The sequence below is a fragment of the Lissotriton helveticus genome, chromosome 4_2 (assembly GCF_964261635.1).
Source record: "Lissotriton helveticus chromosome 4_2, aLisHel1.1, whole genome shotgun sequence".
Taxonomy (NCBI): Eukaryota; Metazoa; Chordata; class Amphibia; order Caudata; family Salamandridae; genus Lissotriton; species Lissotriton helveticus.
In genome coordinates, this window is record NC_136064.1 from 122,410,894 (window position 1) to 122,436,832 (window position 25,939).

General features: G+C 43.7%; 1 pseudogene across 1 annotated transcript; it reads left to right on the forward strand.

Annotated features, from left to right (window-relative positions):
• Positions 1-24,592, forward strand: LOC144751965 (nicotinamide N-methyltransferase-like; annotated as a pseudogene). The gene is made up of 3 exons (XR_013593989.1): positions 1-28; positions 517-724; positions 23,909-24,592. The product of XR_013593989.1 is annotated as a nicotinamide N-methyltransferase-like (transcript).
• The last annotated feature ends 1,347 nt before the right edge of the window (positions 24,593-25,939 follow it).

The window sequence follows — 25,939 nt, forward strand, 5'->3', positions numbered from 1 at the left end:
ATGGCCAAGTTGCCTGGCATTGGGGCAGGTACTGTGAGGGGTAGATGCAAGAATCATTTAGATGTTTGAATCCAAACCACTTGAACAGGAACTCTTATAGCCCTAGGTGTAAATGTATCCAAGGTAACAACAGACAGCAGAACAGGTCATAGTCTACAAGAGGTGCAGGTTCCTTTGACAAATGAATCAACACGCACTCCCCCCCACTGAATAACACCTCTGAAATATAGGACAGAAAGAGATAACCTTCCAACTTACTTTACCAACCAGATACTGAGTCCCAAATTAAACACTGTAGACTCCAAGTTACATCTGGGTTGGGAATGAGGGTCAAAGGAAAACCTGAGAGGGGATATGACAGATTCATGTGATGCAAGAACACCACAATATGTAACTTAAAAATGATTATGATGAGCGTACTGAACATGTTTATTCATTCTAGTTTGCTGATGAGAAAGCAACATGTACATTTTATAGATGTTTATTTCACTTCAGTATGAATGTTTTTGTAAACAGGTGCTGTTAAAGGAGACTCCCTAATTGCACTTTGCTTTGGGCCCTTCGCCTATTACACTCTCCCACTTTGTGACACTTTCAACGAGATCACCTTTGCCTGCGGTGATGACAAATCCATCCAAGAGATGCAGAAATGGTTGAAGAATGAACCTGATGTCCTGGACTTTAGTCATGCTATGAAGATGATTTGTGAGCTTCAGGGCACAGGGTAAGTATGTTGCTCTGTATTAACACAGTTGTACTTTGTTTTCCTATCCAGCTTCTCTTTTCATAACTCCTATAAAGAATGTGAGTTCTCATAGAGAGGAGCAAACACAACAAAAGGGGAGTTTATTAAATGAAGGTTTTGACACCCTTTTAGAAGTGTATTAGAAGGAGTCATTTTCTGTGCTTTATTCTTGGGCTTCCATGATCACTTACTCAGTTAAACAGAATCACAGATAAACCAAAGGCTTGCTAAGCTACCCTGGATTCTTTTTAGTCACACCACTTTTGTACCTCTTTTGTAGAAAATCTTTAAATCCATACCAATTGAATTTCAGATCATGATTTTAAAAATGTTGATTTAGTTCCTCACTCTGACTTGTACCTGTTTATGCATTGGTACCTTCATGTCTTCAGACTGTTTAATGAACGTTGGACACAAGTGAGAAATTGAGAGTATGAATTACATTGTTGTCTTCCTCATTACTTTATAGTGAACATACAACAAATACTCCCCTCGTGGTTACAGAATCTTTAGTGGATTATCATCTCATGACTCTCTTCTCATTGGTTGGTGGAATGCTTCATCACTGGGTTAGACATCTAGCATTTGGAAGCATCCAAACATTCTCCTGCCTTACTACATGCCTGTCCGTCAAATATGTTGAACATGCCAATGATAAAAGACATAGAAGCTCTGAGGTTTTGACTGTCAAGTTTCAAATGCATGACATGTAAATCACGCTCAAACGAATCTTTTAGGGACACTCCATACACAATCTGAGTTCAGAGTTAAATATAAAACCTGGCAGTCTAAAATCACCCAACCCTATCTCTCCAATGACACGCCATTGTGTTGGGGGACTATTGCACATAAGCACATCTGGTACAACTAAGTTCTATTTTTCATTGATAAAACCACTCAGATCTCACCTTATGGTTTCTATAAAGGTTCATACAGGTAAAAATATGGATTTGTGACATTATGGCCCTTTTAAAGCTACCACACAGAAAAATTAGATCCAAAGAAGAGTTGATAAAGGGATGAGAAAATTAGCTACAAGTCTTATAGGGCCAGTTGGTTTTAAATTCTATATTTGGTATCATTTAGGACAATACCATATATAAGAAGGGCTCAAAGGGAACTATTTCTCTTTTCAAGTACATTTAAATTAAAGGATAAGCAAACACACCTTTAGTGGGTTTAAAGGGATGGGAGGCATAGGAATGGATGGATTGTTGTTGTCAATGTGTTGTCATATCATCCGCATTTTTCTTTAAAGAAGTTAATGGCTTTGCAATTGCCCATGGAGTAAGGTCCTAGAGGGTCATTTTTGCGGTTGATGCAAAGCTTGATTGTCTTGTAGAGGGTTCTGTAATTTTTAAGAAATTTGTGTTATTTAGTTATAAACACAGTCCTTGTCAAAGTGAACTACAAAAGCCACTAAATAAACCTGTACGCAATGGCCAGGTAGCTTGACACAAAAGCATCAATGTCTAAGGCATTTATGTAGCACTGAAACAGTAATAAGTGAAAAGGTAAGACAAGAAAAACCCCAAATCAATTTAGAAAAATAGATCAATGAATCAGAGAATTTTAAAGCATGCTGCTCACCTGTCAGGCTCTCAAGGTGCTGGGGAACCCCTCTGGTCAGGTCTCGAGGGGATTTGTGAAGATTTGCAGGGTAGGGGCGTATCTGATGTTGATCAGGAGCTCATTCCAGGTGTTGTGTGTAATGTAGGAGAATGTTCGGCAAGGTCAGCGAAACAGAGATTTATCTTGGGTATATGGAAGGAATTCTATTGTGAAGATACTGGGGTTTGGCGTTGTAGAGGCATTCGAAGGTTTGGGTGAGTATCTTGAAAGTTACTCTCTTCTCAAAGAGGAACCAGTGGAGATTTCTCAGGTGTTGGGTGATGTGTTTGTGTGGAGGGATGCCGAGGACAAGTCTGGCTGAAGTGTTCTGTATGTTCTGGAGTTTGCGGAACAGAGAATTGTTGATCCCGGCGTAGAGGGCATTTCTGTAGTCCAGTATGCTGGTTATGAGTGTGTGAGTGACGGTCTTCCTTGATTTCACGGGGGTCCATTTGAATGTCTACTGAAGGATGTGGAGGCAACGGCGTTGACCTGTCAGGTCATGGAGGGGGAGGAGACGAGTATGAAGCTGAGGATCCTGGCATGGCCTGTGGTGGCTGGCGAGGGCAGTGGGCCACCAGGTGTTGTGCCGTGCAGCGGGGGAGGATACGAAGATCTCTGTGTTCTCTGAGTTGAGCTTCAGGCAGCTTCTGCTCATAAAGGATGCAACGTCCTTCATTTCTTTCTGGAAGTTGAGTCTGGTGGTGTTTGGGTCCTTGGTGAGGGAGAGGATAATTTGGGTGTTGTCAGAGTAGGATACTATGCTGACTCTGTGAAGTCTGAAGATGGCAGCTAGGGGGACCATGTAGATTTTGAAGAGCGTAGGGCTGAGCGACAATCCTCGGGGTACTCCACAGTTAATCCCTGTGGGTTTGGAGAGGAAGGGTGTAAGATCCCTGTGTGCAGGTATCATGGAGTCTGTCTGTGAGTGTGGTTGAAGATGGTGTTGAAGGCTGTAGAGAGGTCGAGTAGGATTAGTACTGTGGTGTGTCCTTGGTCGAGGAGGAGGAGGATGTTATCTGTAGCAGCAAGTAGAGCAGTCTCAGTGCTGTGTTTGCAGTGGAATCAAAATTGGGAGGGGCTGAGAATAGAGTTATCTTTGATGAATTTCATTAGTTGGACGTTGGCAGTCTTCTCGCAGACCTTTGCCGTGAAGGGGAGGAGGCAGATGGGTCAGTAGTTCTTGAGGTCTGCGGGATCTGCGGAGGGCTCCTTGAGTAGGGGCCTGACTTCTGTGCATTTCCAGTCATTGGGGAAGGTGCCAGTTTCAAAGGTGGCATTGATGGTGCGGCCTAGTTCTAGTGTGATGGTGGAGTAAAATATAACACTTAAAATGACAAGATTCAAAGAGTTATGATATTTAAAATTTGTAGGTGAAAACATTGACAGAAAGACCACAGCACCACTCATGGGTTTATGGCTAACTTCACATATTGACCCAAGTTACTAGGGTCACAAGACCACATGAGCATACTTGAGTATTCTTACAACATTGAACTGCTGCATTTCGAAGGTTTCAGCATGTATACTCACTTACGATTGTTGTTCTCAAATGTAAGAGATGACTATTGTTTACCTTAGATTCCCAATTAAATGGGAAAAGGGGCTGCAGGGAAATCATTGCTGTTGCAAGGATTAGCTCAGAGCTGGAGCTCCTCAAGCCACGATACATGTTCAGTCTTTGTGTGGCATGAAGAGCAGTTCACTGTTGAAAACACAGTGATTGCTGCTGATGCAAGAAGCACACTTGTGGTTGTGATTTTCACCTGTGCTTGAGTTTTTGGCATGGGATAGTTCGCAATGATACTAGACAATGGTACAGCAGATGTAAGCAAGTCTCAGGCAGCTCCAGCTAATTCTGGCCAATTGGACAGTTGCAGGCAGGCCTCTGGAAGCATATTGTATACCAGTAGATCACACAGGAAGTCAGTCCATTTACCCTTGGATTCACTTCTTGGGATGCTGGGTTCAAAGCAAGCAGGTCCAGTCTTCCTTCTCCAGTGCTTCTTCTGAAACTTTCTAAAGGCCCAGGAGTGTTCTAATGAGGGGTTCTTATAATCAGTGTCAGTCTTTGTGAAGGGCAGTCCTTGCTTACTCCTAAACTAGCTTTTGGCCAGTTTGTTTTCCTTTCACTTGGTTTGGCTACAATCTGTCTAGGGGACAAAGGCAAAGGGCAGGCCTGTTGTTAAGTTCCTTTGTGTGTACTGCAGATCAGGTCCTTTGAAGTATTTTCAGGGTAGGGACCAACTCCATCCCAACCATCATATCAGGAAGATCTACTTTATGTATACCAGGTACATTTCCCCCATGTCTGTACACATACATGTATTGTATCGCTTTGTTCACCCTAAGTTGGCAGGGTATGCTCAGACATGAGTCCCTTGCTCACTTTGCCACTGGATTCAAGATAGCCTGGATGATGAGGATTATGTATCCGAAACCGGTCCCAGGATGCTTGCTTCCGGTCCAGGGAAGACATGGCTTGGCAGTTCGGGCTGGACTGTTCCCATGAGGCACAGGGTCAGACTGATTTGCATATGGCCATGTCTGAACTGGGGTGGCGGAGTGAGCTAAAGAATTGTGACGGATTAAACCCAGATCAGTTGACTGCGGGTGAGTGTTTGATTTGCTCAAACGCTCTGTCCATCATCCCCTTTTGTATCGCTTTGAACACATACAAGACACACAATAAGTAAGCAATTCACAGTCATATGTTTCTGGAAACTGACAGGAAGGATTTGCTTTAGACAAACAAATGTAAACTTTCCCAAAAAAATGCCTTTTTCAGAACAGTAACTGAAAAATCACCTTTACCATTAGAGAAGATTTTAAATTGCAAATAAATGAGTGGAAAAAACATTTCTCTTTCTGTACTCAAACTGCAGTTATCACTTAATGCACCATGTTCTCATCAATAATTGGACTGTAAATATTGCAGTGATATTATCGATGATGTCATTGAAGATGTCATGAGTGATGCAACATATGGGGTGATTTGCAGTGCATGGTGAGGGCATGAGTCATCGTTACATTAGGGCCCATGTTATAGTTACTTGACATAACCATATTTAAGACTGGTGAATTTCAGTGGTTCTTGGAGTGTCAAATACAATATGTTGTAACTGAAAGTTTAGCCTAACTATAACATTACTTTCACCTTCATTTTTTTCAGTGATTTTTCTTTTTTTTATTATTTAAATGCCGTCTGTAAATCCAATCCAAAGCTCTGCATGATTGATAGTGGGTTGGCTGCAGGGCCTGTCCCCTATTTGAAGGGAGTTGGCCACAAGGCCCTAAAGGCTGTCAAGCCCACTTTCTAGTGCAAAAGGGGGTGGTGATGGATGGAGCATCTGAACCAATCAAACACTCACTTCCAGTCAACAGATCCGTCCATCACCACCCCCCCCCTTTTGTACCAATTTCTAGTGCAGGCAGGGAAACCACTATGTCCTGGCAGTGGGACCAAGCTAGTAAGCCAAGCCTGGGAGATGGGGTCCTAGGGCCATTAACGGGCTCAGGGAGGATGGCCCTTAGAGAATACATCAGGCCCCGGGGGATGTGGTTTATTGCACTCCCCCTCAGCTCTGGTCAACTACTGGAATGGTATGTCAGCACACTTGTTGTTCCACATAAATATGTATTTGATGTATCCCTGGAGAGGTTCTTCGCACACAAAATGTCCTTCACTTACTTTGACACGATTTTCTTTTCTCTGGCGGGGATGGTGAAATCTTTCCATGGGATGGTTTGGTTTTTCATCTGGGTTCCTCCTCTGATACATTCTCCTCCACAGGGTATGCCTTCTGTCCTCTACTGCCAACAGATCCCATTTTTTTTAAAAGAAAGCCATAAACTGGCTGGTGCTGGAATGTTTTTAGAGATGAGGGATGAGCGGTCCTGATCCCTTACTGGTCGTAAAATGAGCGAACATGATCTTCTTTGATTCTTGCCCCTGACTGAGGGAAACCCCTAACTCCCTAATATAAACAAGGTTCAACAGGATTCTCAGGGCAAGATCAGTTTCACGTATTCTGTCTGGAAAAGTTCTGATCGCACACTGTTTTTTTTATAAGGTGTTTAAGAAAGTCCTGTCACTCCATCCGTAAGAGTGAGTGAAGAAACAGCCAACACGTGGTTCACCCCTTTACACAGCCAACTGGCCTGGGGCTTCCTCAGGGCTGTACATACATTCATAATTTGCAAAGGAGGAGGGTGGTGTGTATCCCCATGAAAGAAAAGAGGAATATTAATAAGGTCGGTGAAGAAAGAGGAAAGAAGAGGAAAGTGAATTGTGTTAGTTTGTGGAGTAACTGAGAAATGGGTAGGTGGGGAGTGAGGGGGGAAAAAGAAGGGAGAAAAGGCACACAACAACAGAGGCGTATAGTTGTTTAGATCAGTATGGCACCTCATATGGGAGAGGCAAAAAAATCAACAAGTTTTGGGAATCACACAGGTAGGAATAGAGAAATGGAAGATTGAGGAGGCAATGAAAAATAGCCAGAGAATAGGATAAGAGAGAAAGGGACAAGAAGAGAGTAGAGACAGAAGGAGCGGAAGGAAGCATGTAGAGCATATAATATAAGAATAATAAATTTACACAAGCGGGCATCTTAAATGTAACTGAAATACACGTCAGTATGCGATTGCAAAGTACGATCAATTTACATTAGTAGTTGATATAAGGTTCATAATGTAGAAGGAGGAATGGTGTGTGATGAACCAGCGGTCATCACAAGTAGTAGGTAAATTTACCATAGTAGCATATCCATTAGTTTGAAAAAAGATAATACATAAACAAAAGCAAAAACCCACGAATTCGGTGGTGAATATTTGGGACACAAAATAAAACAGTGCAGTAGGGTAGTAGGGTATCATTGGGTTGAAAGGAGATCAATTTCAGGTTTATGAGAAGAGAAAGGAAGCATAATTTATTTATTCACTCCTCGAGGCGGATGCAGTTCTTGCTTGCAACCGGGCTCGCTCTCTCTGTATCGCTCTCTCTGTATCGCGGGAACACGGCCCGCGTTCCCGCTTTGCCCTCACCCGGGTTTTACAGCGGATACAGTGAGATACAATGGATACAGCGATACATACAGCGAGCAGTATCCGCAATCAGTTAATGGTGGAAGAGTCAGTAGTGCCCAGGCCGCTCCGGCACTCAGCTCAGCTCCGTCACTCGGCTCTATGTCTCTGCGGGTCTCAGCTCAAACTCAAGCTCACGGCGCTCACAGCACTCACGGCGCTCACAGTGCTCACGGTGCTCATGGTAGACAGTTCTGCTGCATCACTGTACCAAAGCCGCCGCTTTCCTCGAAGCTGCCAAAGCTGCAGCCGCTGCCGCTTTTCCTTCCGCTCGTGTCTTACTGTTTGCTCGCTCGCAAACCTATCATGTCCCTCCAGTGTTCCACCCAATGGGACCCACCACCCAGCTGTAGGCAGCCAGAGGTTGACCCTTAGAGTAAAGTGCAACTCGGTCATGGAAAGAAAGGCATCATTGGTGACCAGTGATCTGAGAAAGCTGAGACCAACCTTATTAGGGCCTCACTTCCCCACTGAGACACCTCACCAGCCTTTTACTGTACCAAAATGTAACACAGGTAGTGAGACCCCATGGTAGAGACCCTCTCATACCCTTAGGGTGAGGGATTGCTTAGTGGACCATACGAAAGGGGGCACCCATGCGAGTGTGGGTATTTCCTTACATGGCCACTTATTTAATAAAGGCTTAACTGGGCAAGGTTAGCCTAATCTCCTTTCGTTTGAGGGGGTTATGTAGGAAGGTGGAATTTGACTACATGGTTGCCCCCACTTTTTTCCTGGTGTTTTGATGGTTTGTGACTTAGTTTGGCTAGGATCCTGCTATTCAGGCCCCAGCCTAGCTGTTTCCTCTCTAAATTGATTCCATGCACTATAGGTACACTCCAGTCTTTTACTGGGGTACACTTGTGAGTCAATAGTATATGGTACACTACGTACTAAGGGCATAGGTACCACAGAGGCCTACCAGGGGCTGCAGCATATATTATGACACCTCTGGGAAGACTTCCAAAATGACACCACAGGACTGCTACTGCAGCCTGGGTAAGGTGGTGCATGCACCCGTTACTAAGATTTAGGTCACCCTTGCGGCAGGCCTTATCAACCCTGAAGGTAGGGTGCTTGGTTTTGTGTGAGAGGATGCCCTTGTATGAGCAGAGCCCCTCTGCAGCCTTCGGAATCTAATCTCTGGGGCTGTTCTGTGATGCAGCCAGACCATATACTCTTAAGTGCATTATAACCTTGCCGTAAATGCTAACTTCAGAATGGCTGCATAGAAACATGTTGTGTTTGGTGTCAAACACTTTGTAATCCTATCCCCCCCAGTCCTGGTGGTGGGGGTAAAATTCCACCCTTCTATTGGGAGAGTCATGTACACACTGGTCTGCCCAGTAATAGTTTAAACGAGCCCTGGCATCACAAAATGGATGCTGCAGCCACAGACACACGCCTGACAAAACTCCAGCAGAGGCCTGGACAATAGGTTTCCTGTCACAGGGAGGTGTAACTACCTCCAAGACAGGCTTTAGTGTATTGGGGCTGGGTGGGTGTCCCTGTGCATAGTCTCAGTTTCTGCTCTGGTGTAAAACTGGACAAAGGAAATGGGTGTAGCCATCCCTTTTTTTCAGACCCTCCCATAGGTGGGTCCCCAGAGTACGTCCAACCCATTTCTTTAGTATAAGGAAGGGACCCCTGGCAACAGGACTTTAGATTACACCTGGATGAAACTCTGAAACTGAACCCTTGAACTTCGATGCTCTACTAAAGATTAGAGTACAGACAAATCTCCCTTGGAGTCAAGCAGTGACTCCCCTGCTCAAGCAGGCACCAATGAAGCATTTTCCAGTCTGCATCTCTGAAGATTCTGAAGGACTCCAAAGTATTTGCAGCCCAGGAAGAGGAATTCCAGACTTATGAAGCGCTTCCTTTTTGTATTAATATTTCGCCCAATTTTACATTTTCCGGCCTCCTGGTGTATCGACCTCCCAATTCTAAACTATCCCACCTTCCAGTCTTCTTGGATTACGCCCTACAAGCTTCACTGCGTCATGCCAATTTCACCATCCTTGGGGATTTCAATCTTCATGTTGACAATATGGAGGATACTGCCTCCCTTAATTTTCTGTCCACTCTGGCTGACGGCGGATTGAATCAAGTTGTTAGTGGTCCTACGCACAAAGCAGGCCACACTCTTGATTTAATCTGTACGAACCTGGTAGGCCTAGTCACACTCAATCCTGTTCCTATAGTCTGGTCAGATCACCTGCTTGTACCTCTCATATTTCCCTGCCACTGCACAAATCGTCATGTCCGTCCGGCTAAACAACTGGTCAGAAACTGGAGTAGGATTTCTCCTGATAGCCTAGCTCCTCATCTCTTATCTGTTGACCACTTTGATACAAGCCTTGACCTTGATACACGATTAACACACATTAATGACCACATTACTTTGGCAATCGATCAGATCGCCCCTATTAGGCCCATAAAAACCTATCGCTCTGCTCCCTCGGCCCCATGGTATTCGAATGATCTTCGCAAGCTCAAATCAGAATGTAAACATCTTGAGAGACGTTGGAGATTCACCTTCTCACCAGATCGTAAAATTCTTTACAAAGCCGCCTTGAAAAACTATAGGAAAAAGATCATTGAACATAAAAGACTATTCTTAGAAGAAAAAATCAATCGTTCCCAAGGTTCATCAAGGGAAATATTTGAGACAGTGGTATCACAGACTCTCTGTGATAATCTCTCTGTCTTTTTCGAGAATAAAATAGCCACCATCCATGATTCTTTCTCTACCAACACTTCAGTATATAAAAGTCCTATACCCCTCTCTCCATTTGGCCCTGAGTCCCTGTTCGTTGATTTTGCAGAGATTTCTCTGGAACAATCTCTTGCAGAACTTCTTAAAATTAAATCTGGCTCTCCGCTGGAACCATGGCCGGCTAAACACTACAAATCCTTAGCTCCCATCCTTAATCCCTTTCTGAACAGAATATGGAATGACTCATTACAGCTGGGAGTTTTCCCCGACACCTGGAAACAAGCACGCCTGGTTCCGATAATTAAGAAGGCCAGCGCCGATCCCTGTGATCCTGCCAACTACAGGCCCATTTCTCTACTGCCTGCCCCTGCTAAAGTACTAGAAAGACTTGCTCAACAACAACTAGCTAGCTTTCTTGAAACATCAGGTGCCTTTCACGATTCTCAGCACGGCTTTAGACCAGGATACAGCACTGAGTCGGCTCTCATCGAGATGTCAGACGCAGTAAGATGGTGGCTGGACGAGGGATCAAGAGCGGTGTTGGTGCTGCTGGACTTGTCGGCAGCATTCGACACCGCCTCCCACCCCCTCCTCCTTGATCGCCTGCATTCAAAAGGTATTCAGGGTACGGCCTTAGGATGGATTTCATCCTTCTTGTCTAGCCGGACCCAGGCAGTGTTTACCCCCCCATTCATTTCTGAAAGTCGTCCACTTCGGTGGGGAGTCCCTCAGGGCTCCTCGCTGAGCCCCCTCTTATTTAATGTTTATTTTTCCCCACTTTTTGATATCATCGCCCAAACTGGTATAAAGGTCACCTCCTATGCTGATGATATCCAGCTTATGTTTTCATGTAATAACATCTCCCCCTCAACTTTTGATCCATTAAAAAATTGCCTTCGTACAATTGCCCACTGGATGGACAATAATTTTCTTAGATTGAATGCTGGGAAAACGGAGGTTCTCTTTTTTCACCAGCCTTCTCCACTGGACCCTAATATTTGGTGGCCTACCGACTTAAGTACTCCCCCCCTTCCAAAAGACTTGGTGAAAAATCTTGGAGTGAGATGGGACTCCAACCTCACTTTTTATCATCAAGTGCATACAGTCTCCACTGCCTGTCTAGCCAAGATTAGAATGATAAAAAAGTTCATTCACTTTCTGCCGAGTAACACCAGGAAGATTGTATTCCAGGCGTTTATCACTTCACACCTGGACTACGCCAATGGCCTCTACTCTGGCCTGTCTGCAGGGCTCAGTCATCGCCTTCAGACAGTACAGAATGCGGCGGTGCGATTGGTTATCGGTCTTCCCCTACGTGAGCACATTTCCCCTCACAGCCGCAAACTCCACTGGCTACCACTGCAAAAGAGGGCCGAATTTAAAGCTTTGGTACTACCTCATCGGGCAATGCAGGGTAAAGGCTCCGCATATCTGTCTTCCTGTTTGATCCCTTATAATAACTTCAGGACTCTACGCTCCTCGTCAAAAAACTTCCTGTCGGTTCCCAGATTCAGGAAATCCCGCTCAGGTGGGAAAACTTTCCCTGTGTTGACAGCGGCCCTATGGAATAAACTTCCTAATGCCATCCGGCTGATCAAAGATGAACAACCTTTCCGGCGAGCACTCAAAACTCGCCTGTTCTGCTGAGTTACTTCTGCCTCAAATAACCACCAAAGGTCTGCATGTAGTTATACAGGAGCGCCAAGACACCCCGTTGGGGTAGCTGTGCGCGATACCAAAACACACTAAATAATAAATAAATAAATAAATAATAAATCTAAGGCTGACCCGAGTCCCCAGCAAAGCTGAGACCTGCACCCCTCACGAGTGACGTGGAACCAGTACCCCTGGACACCATTCGCATTTGCTAGTGCATTGACTTCCTGAGATCTCCTGAATTGTGCTTTGGAATACTTGTAGCCCAAGCCCCTAGCACCAGTCGTACTGAAGATTGTGGGCCTACACTCCAAGAGTGTTCCGTGAGCCCGCTTATTGCATTTCCGCTTGAGGCTCCTTTGCGATCCCTGGTCCGTTGACTGGTGGCTCCCCACAAAGGTCATTCTGATTTTCCTTGGGATTCCCTGTTTTTTCCAGACTTGCCCTGACTCCCTACTAAGTGTTGAGTCTCTCAGACCTTGATGGTCTGCACTGAAACCTATCTTTGCTTTCTGCGTGGGTTGCTATTTCCAAGGCTTGTTGGGTTCAATCCAGAAACCGACAATGCAGCACTCAACATCCTTTATGGGACAGCTCTATTCCAGATCCTGGTCATCATTGAGGCCTCCCGGTCCTCGTGGCTGAAGAGTCAAGCTTCACCTTCTTCACCTGAAATCACCCGACATCGGTGGGCATCCGCCGATCGTGCTCCTGGTCACTGGCTAGTGATCTAGACTCTATGCCCTCTGCTTTCAAGTTCTTCTTAACTTCGATCCCGAATTGGATCACACCGGACACTTTCCTCTACACGGCAGCAGCACTTTGCAGCAGATCACCATTGAAAACTACGACGAAACACAACACCAAAAGACACCTATGCACCTGGCTTCCCTGGGTGAGGTAACTCGAGAACTCTGGTACTCCCATGGGTGTTGGCCCTAGGACCCCTTAAGAATTAAAGGGTTTGTTAAAAGTCCCCCTCTAAGTGTCCTTTATCTTTTAAAATCCAACCGCGACTTCCCCATAGCAGTTAATGGTGATTCGCAGCTATGTTCACACACTACACACATCCCCAGGTGGGTCCCCTGTGTCACTACTTTGGGTTGTTCCTGGTGGCCCCAGCAGTTCTAAACGCTCTAGGCCTTGTGTCTATGCAAGTCATGATTCTTATACCACTTTCTTAATATATTTTTTGGTAAGCCCCTGAGGCTCAACGTATATTGTGCTAATTTACTGTGTGATATTAAGTTTTCCTTATGTATTTTTGCCTCTAGCCTCATAAAGAAACTTGAGGGATGTGTTTAGAATAAATACATATATTTTATATATATACCTGGTGTGGTTCTCCTTTTATTTGGTCATTCAAGAGATTATAGACTGGTAAAACAAGCTCCTTTCCATTCCTTCAAGACTTAGCCTGAAGGCTGCTCTTCACAACTACCACTAGGATAGCTTTCTATAAAGGTTGTCTTTAACCTAACATCAATAAGGGGTCATTTGGACTGGTGCAAGGCGCCACTAGAATAGTGGACAGCATATGCCAGGCCAACTTCTCACAGTATCTGAACAACTATGTGAATGGTTATAACAGTCTCTAAATGATTGATAGTATGTAATGGGTATAAGGGTGCCTGTATGGGTATTTGAGAGGACGTGACATTGTACTTATGGGTATGTGACTTGGTGTCATAGTCTCTGTATACGTATGTGAATAGGTATAAAGGTGTCTAAATTGGTATGTGACCTGATGTGAGAAGCTTTACATGAGTATGTAAGGGGTGTGAAAGTCTCAATATCTGTATAGGTTTTTCAATGTGTATATGAAAGGGTGCAGGAGTCTCTCTATGGCTATGTGAATGAAGCAGCAAAATAAATACTGAAAGGTGCCTGAAGTTCCTCACTGCTCGCCACAGAAAATAACTCCTTAAATGAACCTGCAATCAGCAAAATGGCACCCAGATGGGACGAGCTACCCTTGGTCTTGAATGCACAGCCATCCTTATGACAGACCCAGGTGCAGAACAAGAAGCTCTGAAAATACCGTCATGGAACATTGCAGGAGCAAAACAGTTGCTACAAGATAGTCTACCCCCCCCCCCCAAATCCTGGCTAAACCAGGACTTCATCCTGGAAACTTGGTCTACCAAATCCCAGCCTTCAAATGGAAGACTCAGTGGAGACTGAAAGGAGGCCTTGCAGTTTACATATCAGTCTTTTTAAACCTCAACACTGAACATTTACCCCATACCCCATCATCAAACTCTTTATTTCAGTAAAATACATAAAAGAAACAAAGATTTGAGAAATAGGTTTCATACATGTCAATTTCAATCAAACAGTGCACATCGATTGTTAAAACAATGCAGTTTAAATGTGGTGATACGTTTAACAGTTGAACTAACACAAGTTAAAAAGCATGGTTTTAAATACTACAGGTACTATGCGGGTCGTTATTTTCATCGCAGGTTCAAGCCAACACGGAAGATTAATGTGCAAGCTAAGCAGGGCCCAGTTTCTAAAATGGAAATATGTTGTATGATAGCAATTACGTTCACCAGTAATAGGGGTTATCATTTTTGTCAGAGGTTCCAACCAACAAAGTACGGGTATTGTAGCGCCGACCCAACGAGGAGCAGGCCCATATGATGAAGCATGACACCTAGCTTGCTGGGTGTGTGAGGGCCTTAGTTCCAAAAGGAGTAATTCCCCTCCACATAGGATCTTCGTCCAACCTTTCACCATACGCCACCTTCATTTGTGTTTGATGACCCACGTAGGAACTCCATACACTAATTTTCACAGTAAGCTTTACGCATCCCTGTTGCTCAAGATTTAATCATCTGGTCAGGCAAAATAAATGTCATTCCTCTGACTCAGACAGGCTTCAAAAGGGAATAACAAACATTTTAGCAGCCGTCATAATTTCAGATCAAAGCAATCAATTACAATATAAACAAAATTTTCCCTTTAACAATTTTAAAACTGCATTCAATCACCCGCCAGCAATTGTGGTTCGAATTAAAAAGTTGGGGGATGCCAGATGCCCTTCTCTGTTTACAATATACAAATACATGGAGACATGTAAAACTATAGGATGGTTCAACTTTATCTAGAATGATACCCACGTATCAAGTACTAAAGTAAGGGAACGTTTTGGCCATGCACCTTTTCAATCTCTTCTTGCAAGATCCATTTATCATTCTCATAAAATAACATCCCATTTAGTCAAACCAGAGTGGGATTACAAAAATCACTGAACACACTATGAAAGAAACAATGACCTGGAGATAAATATATCAAAAACAAAAACAATGTCACTTAACACTCTTCTGAGCCCTGCCCCCAGATTCTTTTTGAACAAATCATGCCTCGAATCAGTAGTGCAATACAAATATCTAGGCCTACACCTAGACTTGAGAGGATATTTTACACAGCAAAAACAGGATATCAATCAGAAGGAGAGGTCCCTAATTAACACTGTTATCTCCTTGTCAAGGAAACTGAACGCGCTGACCCTTCAGCCGCTCTTAAAAGTAAAGGGATCTAAAATTATACAAACAAGCACTTGTCCAAGCATGGCAGTATAAGGACAAGGTTCTGAAATGATGGACAGGATACAGATAAGTGCATTTAGGTGAGTATTTAATTTACAGAGGAGTTCCTCTCCAGCACATATCCACCTTGAGCTTGGCCTTGTTCTAGCGACAGCAGTAACAATCAGCCATTCAACCAATTGTTTACCCAAGCCTTATTATCAGCATTTCAACATGATCAGTCATCAGAGCACCATAAATACCTGCATGCCTCCATCAAGCAATTAGATCTTACTGAGCTATGGACATCATGTGTTTTCTATGACACCTTTAGGAGGATAAGAAACCAATCCACAGAAATGACCTCCATGTTGGCAGACAAAAACAGCTTTAGTACCCAGTACCACATGCATGGATGGTAACAAAACACTATACTGACTTCTCTGCTGCCTCATATATGATCATCCCTTTTTCCACACATATCAAACGCAGATTTCTTTCCCAACGCATGGGAAACATAGCAGCCTTGCCAATATGGAGATATAATGTCCCTACAGAATGCAGGTACTGTAATAATAAGACATACATCTGATCTGTACCTGCCAAGGTCTGAAACAACCCCACAACAATACCTAAAGCACTGCCTTAATGAAGGAAACATGCACACCTGCAGGGAAGCTGCAAGAGCCTCTTTTCATCCCAGAGCTCCTCAGTTAAACTGTAAATGTGTAAAATTGTTAGAAATAGCCTGTCGAGAACACCCCAAAAACATCCCTCACCTGCTAACGGAAGTATGATACATTACAAAGAATCATCTCGGTGATAACATGGGACACTCCAAGAAGTCTGGAAATGGATATTATGGATGGTCAAAAAAATATTTAACTATGCACAGGTGTTTTCAATATTTGTTTTAACATCAGAAACATCTTGACATTTTTGTCATCAGATGAAAGTAGATATGAATTGTATCTGTAATATTTAACAAATGTTTTGAGAGTCATTTTAGGAAATGTATAGTAATATACTGTGTTTCATAAAAACAATAAACTTGACTTGACTATCTATGGGTATCTGAGAGGGTGTGAGTCTCTGTATGGGTATGTGAGAGAGTGATAGAGACACTGTACCAGCATGTAAATAGGTATTTCAGCATCTGTATGGAGATGTGAAAGTCTTTGTTTAACTGTGTGAATAGGTGTGAATGTCTACATAAAAAACTGAATCGGATTAAACGAGGTCTGTATAAGTATCTGGAAGGATGTTAGAGTCTGCAGATAGTCTATGTATGGGTCTGTGAGAGGATGTGAGAATCGCTCTATGGGTATATGAATGGGTATAAGGATGTCTGTATGGATATGTGTGACAATGTCAGAGTCTCTGTACGGGTATGTGGGAGTCTGTTAGAGTTGTGAATGGATACAAGGGTGTCTACATTGATATGTGAGAAGATGTGACTGTATGTTTATGTGAGAAGGTTTGACAGTCTCTGTATGGGTATCTGAATTCATGTCAGACTGTCTGTAAGAATGTGAATGGAATAAATGAAGTATTAACGAGTATGGGAATGGTTGTTATAGTTTCTGTATAGCTGTGTGAATGGATATAAGCGTATCTGCATGGGTATGTGAGTCTCTGTATGCATATGTGAATTGTTATGACACTATCGGCCACATGCATCAAACGATTTTGAAGTCGCAAACGGTGCGAATCGGAAAATTCGCGATATAATTTTTTGGTATGCATGAAACAATTTTCCAGAAACCACAATTTTTTGGAATTCCTAAAAATGCGATTGCATTTAAGGAATCGCATTTGTGCGATTCCTTAAATGCAATGCATCATTTTTTTTAAAAATGCAAATTTTCAAATAGGAGGTGCAAATTAACACGAGGTTGACCCTCGTGTTAATTTGCGAAATCCTCCAAAAAAGCTCAAAAAAGCATTTTTTAAAGTGTCATGTTCCACACACACATGTCCTTTGGACATGTGTGTGTGAAATTTGCACTTAAAAAATAATTTCAAGGGTGCAGGGGGGGGTCCTTTTGACCCCCCTCAGCACCCTTACAATGCATCAACAAATTGCGAATCCTAAAAAAAAAAAAGCAAAACGGCATTGATTCCTATGGACCTCTAGGCCCATAGGAATCAATGTAATGCCATTCCTTAATTGCGATTCGCAATTAAGGAATCGCAAATTCCGAAAATTAAGAAATCCCCCCAAAAAATTGGGATTTGTTGATGCATAGGATTTTGCAATTCCTAAATTGCGATTCCTTAATTTTCGCAATTTAGGAAATGCAAAATCCTACAATGATGCATGTGGCCGTATATGTATGGGTATGTGTGAGGGTGTGACAGTCTATGTATGGGTATGTGAGAGGTTGTGACTTTCTGTATGGGTATGTGGATAGGAATAAAGGACATCTGAATGGATATGTGACAGAGTTTGACAGTGTATGTATGAGTATATTAGAGGGTGTGAGAGACTCCCAATGGGTATATGAGAGGATGCCAGAGTCTCTGTATCAGTATGTGAAATCAATCAATCAATCAATCAGAGCATTTATATAGCGCACTACTCACCCGGAGGGTCTCAAGGCGCTAGGGGAGGGGGGGTCCGCTACTGCTCGAACAGCCAGGTCTTGAGCTGCTTCCTGAAGGCAAGGTGGTCCTGGGTTAGGCGGAGGTGGGTCGGGAGGGAGTTCCAAGTCTTGGCGGCCAGGTAGGAGAAGGACCTTCCTCCTGTGGCGGCTCTTCGGATGCGGGGGATGGCGGCGAGGGCGTGGCTGGTCGATCGAAGCTGGCGAGTGGGAGCGTAGAAGTTGAGGCGGATGTTGAGGTATCCTGGGCCTTGGTTGCGTATGGCTTTGTGTGCGTGGGTGAGGAGACGGAAGGTGATTCTCTTGTTGACCGGGAGCCAGTGCAGATCTCTCAGGTGTCCGGAGATGTGGCTGCGACGGGGGATGTCTAGGATGAGTCGTGCTGAGGCGTTCTGAATCCGCTGGAGTCTCTTCAGGAGTTTGGCGGTGGTTCCGGCGTAGAGGGAGTTGCCATAGTCCAGACGGCTGGTGACGAGGGCCTGGGTGACCGTCTTCCTGGTCTCGGTGGGGATCCACCGGAAGATCTTACGTAGCATGTGTAGGATGTTGAAGCACGACGAGGAGACGGCGTTGACTTGTCTGGTCATGGAGAGGGAGGAGTCCAGGATGAAGCCCAGGTTGCGTGCGTGGTCCGTTGGTCTGGGTGCGCTGCATAGGGCGGGTGGCCACCAGGAGTTGTCCCAGGCGGAGGGTGAAGATCCCAGGATGAGGACTTCCGTCTTGTCTGAGTTCAGTTTCAGGCGGCTGTTCATCATCCACTTGGCTACGTCTGTCATCCCTTCGTGTAGGTTGGCTCTGGCGGTGGCGGGGTCGTTGGTGAGGGAGAGGATCAGCTGGGTGTCGTCGGCGTAGGAGATGATGTTGAGGTTGTGTTGGCGTGCGATGGCTGCGAGGGGGCTCATGTAGATGTTGAAGAGGGTTGGGCTGAGCGAGGAGCCTTGAGGAACGCCGCAGATGACTTCGGTGGCTTCTGATCTGAACGGGGGGAGGCGGACTCTCTGTGTCCTTCCGGCGAGGAATGAGATTATCCATTCCAGAGCCTTCTCCTGGATTCCGACGTTGCTGAGGCGCTGCACTAGGGTACGGTGGCAGACAGTGTCGAAGGCCGCGGAGAGGTCTAGGAGGATGAGGGCCGCTGTTTCTCCGTTGTCGAGCAGGGCTCGGATGTCATCGGTGGCTGCGATCAGGGCGGTCTTGGTGCTGTGGTTGGCTCGGAAGCCAGACTGCGAGAGGTCGAGGGATCCGTTTGTCTCGAGGAAGGCGGCCAGCTGCTTGTTGACGGTCTTCTCGATGACTTTTGCAGGAAACGGGAGCAGCGAGATGGGACGGTAGTTCTTGAGGTCGATGGGGTCGGCTGATGGCTTCTTTAGTAGAGCGCTGAGTTCGGCGTGCTTCCAGCTCTTGGGGAAGGTAGCGGTGTCGAAGGAGGTGTTGATGATGTCCCGCAGGTGGGGTGCGATGACAGCGTCGGCCTTGTTGAAGACGTGGTGAGGGCAGGGGTCGGTCGGAGATACGGAGTGGATGGAGTTCATCGTGCGGACGGTGTCTTCGGTGCTGATTGGGGTCCAGGCGCGGAGGGTGGTGGTGGGGGGAGATGGTTCAGTCGTGGCGTGCGTCGGTTGAGTGCTGAAGCTGTTGTGTATGTCCGCGATCTTGTTGTGGAAGTAGGAGGCGAGGGAGTTGCAGAGGTCTTGTGAAGGGGTGATGTCGTTGTTTCCGGCGTTGGGGTTGGAGAGCTCTTTAACGATGTTGAAGAGTTCCTTGCTGTTGTGTGCGTTGTTGTCCAGTCGTTCCTTGAATGCAGTTTTCTTGGTGGCGTGGATCAGTTGGTGGTGTTTTCGGGTGGCGAGCTTGAGGGCAGTCATGTTGTTCGGTGTTGGGTCTCTGCGCCAGGCTTTCTCGAGGGCTCGGCAGTTCTTCTTGGAGCTCTTGAGTTTGTCGGTGAACCATGGGGCTTTCTTGCTGCCGGGTCTGCTAGGCGGGGTCTTCAGCGGGGCGAGGTATACCAGGGTCACTGTAGGTATATGAAGGAGAATAAAGGAGGTTTGAATGAGTACGGGAAAGGATGCACAAATCAGTTTCCACCTGACCGGGTTATGTGCGGTTATTATGCCGCTGTAAGACTGTTTGAATACTGTATTGAGTGTCTTACTTACACTGCTTCTTTGAAATATTACGCGTTGCCTGAGGAACATAACATATACCATATATTTAAAGCCCTGAAGAAGTCTCTTAATGAGACAAAACGCGTTGGCTATGGTGAATTCGTCTATGGAAGAAGTTTCTGTTCTGTGAATAATAAAATGAATTTTGGAACAAGAAATACATCTATCGAATCTGGATAGCTTTTCTTCCTTATGTGCAATTGTTCTTTTGAAACACTAGCCTGAATTGGATTGTAATAAGGAGCATTACTAATTTGTCTATAGAGTGCTGAAACTCTTTTTCTGGTGACTATGTAAATGTATGCACCACTGTATAGTTTTCTCTGTTACTGCACATAGCAATATCATTATCAGTGAAAAGTGAATATTTTTAAGTATGCCATGCTGTTCTAGTAAAAGCATCAGAGTGAACCAGCTCATCTTAATCTACATATCTGTTTATATCTCATTGCATAACTGTATATATAATAAAATCACTTAATATCACACACAACACTTTAGCATTTCACTTCTTGTGTCACTCCATACATTCGAGTATACCTCTGTTTTGTTTTTCTTCACCACTTTTTATTCTTAGTTACTTATCAATACACTTCACTTCATTTTAATGTTCTACTCACTTTCATAATTTCATTTTACATTTCTCAAACATCCTTCTCAGTTTGATCCATCTTAATATTACTCAGTCCTTCTGTATCAATTTTGTTTTGCTATAGATGAATACACAAACTCTTAAATATGATTAGTGTTGAACATTTTTCTTTCTCAGTATCAGGTTTTCAAACTTGTTTCAAGAAAGCATGAAAAAACCAAGCATAAAAATGGTAACCCACTCTGATATTAGGCTAGAGAGAGTTAAAATGGCATCAACTGTCAATATTTATGGCCATAATACTCCCTCACTTCTCATTGTCTGCATTCACAAGGGCCAGGAAACCTCTTGCCTGTCCCCTTCACTTAATATTCACTCTATGTTTTACACACTGGAAACCGTTCCCTGGCAAACAAATTGGTATTTTCTGTCAAGGTGCAGCAGCCAATCAGGAGTTTACTAGTGCATGTGAATCTGCATCCCCAGATATAAGCATGTGTTTTCCAGTTGATATCTATTCATCAACAAATTTACACTAAATCACAAAATGCACGATCTGTGAACCAAGATATAGCTTCCTGCCAAATTTGATGTCATTCTGTCCAGCAGTTCAGGCTGTAGTCATGTCTAACGGTCCTATGGGACTTAACATGGGAAAAACCTGAAAATGACGCTTTTGATAGAAAATCTGTCCTCACCATAACAATATGAATATGTATAGAGCCCCGGGACTACCAGCTGCCCATTGCTAAACATCTGCAGGGAATGCCACAACCCCAGGGACCACCACCTCCCTGGGGCTATATACTGCAGTGGAGGGGGATTTGCCACCCCCTTCCTGGAGCCATGGATGGTCTGGCGACAGCCACCTCCCAGTGCCAGCTCCTGCTATGCCCGGGGTACTCAACCCAAGATATTGCTGATTACTGTTGCTTGGCTGGAGCTATAACTTATCCCGCCAAGCCACAGCAAACACTCCGCTTTCACAAGCGAGACCTGGAAAATGCTCTCATCTGCTGAAAGCAGAGCATTCATCTGTTTCCTTGCACACTGTCAAGGGAGCAGGAAATAAATCTGTGTTTGTAAAACACAAACTACTCACCCTTACGGGTCTCAAGGCGCTGGGGGCCATCATGGAAATTAAGTGAGCAGTTGCCCAGAGTCACAAGGTGCTGAGCTGAGCTGCCGCCGGAGCCAGGGATCGAACCGTAAATCCTGTGCTCCGAAGTCAGCTGCCCTGGCTGCTGCACCACACTTCTCCACTCGACAAATTACTTTCACACACAATGAGCTGTATTTCCAGCACCTCCCAGTGTGTGAAAGCAAAGCTGCCTCAAGCAGGAGGCGAGGAGCCGACAGGGACAGCAGGGGCCTTCAGGCTACTAATGTGGTCTAGGAGCAGACTGTGTGCCTTGGGGACCCGCTTAAAGCAAACAAATGGAGATGATGGATGGAGCACTGAAACGTTCCAGAAACTCAACCCTAGTCACAGATCTGGGTTGAATCATCCAACATCATTCTTTAGCTCACTTTCACACCTCAATTCAGACCCAGCCAAAAGCAAATCAGTCTTGACCCTGTGCCTCATGGGAATAATCCAGCCCAAACTGCCAAGCCAGGTCTTCCCTGAACCACAAACAAGCATCCTGCGACCGGTTTCTGGGTAACACCCTTCATCAGCCAGGCTAGCTTGAATTCAGTGGCAACATAAGAAAATTGGCTAGAGGAGGGAAGCTCCATGACCCTGTCCACTATTTAAAAAAAAAAATGTAAAGGTCGGATCCTGGGTATAATGGCTCAGCACCGGTTTCTGGGTCCAAAATTGTATCTAAGATAACTATAACTCATGCACAGTTTTCTCATCAATAACTAAATGTTGCAGTAATATTATCATTGATATCATGGAAGATGTCACGAGCGATGTAACATGTGGGGTGATGAGCAGTCCATGATGAGGGCTTGAATTATAGTTACCTTAGGGCACAATGTATAGTTATTTGAGATAACTGTAACTATAGCTTCTGATGTTCGATTAATCCCATGACGTGAGGGTACACTATCCCTTTTTAACTTTATTTTCCCCCCTAGGACCGCATAAGAATGAATAAAATGGCGGCACCAACTTTCCTCACAGGTTGCGGCCAGTCAATCAATGCATTGCTGTTGGCATGTGGATTCACGAATACAAGGAGGTTCTGCAAGCCCCTACATATAAAAATTTGAATTTCATTTAATGTCTCAAAAACGACTAAACTGAGTTTCACCAAGTTACAAAAAGGTTGCTTACTGGACCAAGATCTACCTTTCTACCAAATTTGGTGTCATTCTGTTCAGTGGTTCAGGCTGCAGTCATGTCTAAAAACCTTAAGGGAATTAAGATTAGAAACATACTTTTTTACCCTCCTTTTTTTCTGCTCCCACTGGATGGACTTACTTATTTGCACTTACAGTCTCAATATTTTGGGGCACATTTTTAGGGACACACTATCATATTCTATCAATAAACCGAGAAGACATTTAACCAGACTTCTGTTAGAAATAAAATACAATGTTGAGGTTTTAGTGAAAGTGTTCTTTTGAGGCCAGCAGCCTTTGTGTGGAAGACATTTGAGGAGAATTTCCTTGGAAATCAGTGGAAGAGAATGGGGCTTGAATGAGGTTAAGGGGCCGGAGGACACCAGTCTTCCAATGTATCGGTATCTAGAAAGAATCTCTGTAGGAACTACTGTGAGTTGTGTCTTGAAATCCAGGTAGAAGTGTATCTATGCACTTGGTGGATTTTGTGTAAGTCTCTTAGATTTCACTGTGTCATGCACAGATGAGGGATTTGAGTTGATGTGAAGGTTTATTGAAGCAATTTTCAAATGATGGATCTTTTCACATTCCCTAGATACAGAATGTTCTTTTATGTCAAGCAAACCAATACTTCCAAAAAGCAAAACTGACACCAGCATGTTTAATAGGAATCCAGGGAAGGCAGAAATGCAATGCCATGTGAATGTGAATGTACTTCTAGTTAATAAAGCAGTGATACTGATTGCTCCAGGGAAGTGTGAGACAGAAAGTGCACAGCACACTCTATTTTGAAAATGTGTATACATTTCTCCATAACTGATATGATGATGGTTGTCTTCACAGTACAACATGTGAGTCAGTCAACAATTAAAAGCATATTAATCAACTTGTTATTTCTTTGTTTTAGTGAACAATGGACTGAGAAGGAACCGGTGTTAAAACGTAAATTCAAAAAAATCCTGAAATATGACGTCATGAGCTCTAACCCTTTGTCTCCCGTCACCCACCCCCAGGCTGACTGCCTGCTTCTGGCACACTGTGTGGAGCACTTTGTCCCAGACAAGAAGTCCTACTGCAAAGGTCTGAAAAATGTCTGCACACTGTTAAAGCCCGGAGGAACTCTGATCATGGTTACAAAGTTCTACGCAACATTTTTCATGTGCGGTGACGTCAAGATTCCTATTTTCTGCTTGGATGAGGATACTCTGAAGGAGGGTCTCAAGGGGGCTGGTTTTGCCATAGAGGAAGAACACATTTTTTCTCGGAAAACAGAAAGTTTGTACGATGTAGCAGATTTTAAATATTTTGCTGTTTTAAAGGCTCGCAAAGAAAGAGAAATGTAATCCTACAGTAAATCAAACGTAAACTGCCTAGGTGCAAAATGATGAAAAATTAAGCTCAGCTGAGCATCAAATTACTTTGTTTCCGATTTCTTTAAAAAGATAATTAATTCTTTAATATTATAGTGAAATATTGCTTAAACATAAAAGTAGCCCATAACGCTGGGCAATGTTGAGTAACAATAGTGAGTACAATTCTTAGTGAGTTGTTGGTGCATAAATATAATCAATAAATAATGATGTCATCCTAACACCTGGACATGCCTTTCTTTTCAAGAACTTCTAATTTCTGGTGTTTTGTTTTTATTGTAAACCCCAAGGACCTCTATCCTCAGGCAGGCAATTATATTTCTAAACCAGAGGCCTGACTGGACTGGTGCCCAGTTTTCAGGATACATCTTTCAGATGTTCAGAGGTCCACCACTAATTCCACTTCATCTCTGAAAAAAATATTATTTGGGAAGGTTGACCATACACTCATGCTTTCTTTATATTTATTTTGGAAATTAAGGGTTAGTTTATTCTACATACTGAAATACATTATTTTTAAACATATGACTTTAAACAAAAGACATAGAAGTATATAGGGAAGGGGGGATATCATGAGAATGTTTTAAAGAGTTAGCCATTTGATAATTACATTTGTGTATATTCTGCTCCAATCCAAGGTGCTGCTCCCATCCTCTGAGCATGTACTTTAAATCTTCTCATGTGGACTGGTGGTCCAACTCATATCTTGCTTTTAGCATATCTCATTATCTAATGGTTTTATTCACAGTGCACCATTTCAAAGAATTTTAGATTTGAACATAACTTTACCACTGGTGAAGAGTTCGTATCTTATTCTATTATTGGACATTGCTACTGATCACTGATTTTTTAAAAACAATTGAATATCAGACCTTGTTAAGTACCTGCACTTTTTTTACAAATGTTTTTGTGATGCCACTTGGATTTACGATGAATAGATGCATATAAGGAATCGAGAAACCGATTAATGATTTTCTTATATGCTATGACTTGAAGCATCTGGGACCTGGGTAGTATAATGATAAAGGAAAACAATGGTCCCTGAAGGAGGAGTATTGCCTCAACATCCACAGAAGGCTAGTCAACCTCCATCAAATGATTGGTTTTACTAGAACACATACAATTTAATTCACATACAAATTATTTATAATCATAGGAAAGTGAACTCATCAAGCTCTGATACCATGTGCAATTGAAGCAGGGTTTCCCAAACAATGCAACGGTGCAACGGATGTGAGGTAAGCGGGTGAGACGTGTGCTTGTACAATACAATGTATATATCAATAGTGACTGAGGAGGATACCCCATTGTATAATCTAGACTCTACTATAGACTTCCAGGCTCCTGCATTACATATATATTGTACTCTATTAAAGTTTCAATGTTTCTAACCTTGAGTGCTGTTTGTACAGGATCATAATCAGGACAGAAGGGGGGAAACACCTATGGGAGGGAAACCACATATCAGTTGGTTGACGTAATAGTAATAGATGGCTCATTGAATTTGGAGGAACCAAATGGATTTTTTTTAAATTGTATTTATTTTTATTTAACATAGTTGTGTATAG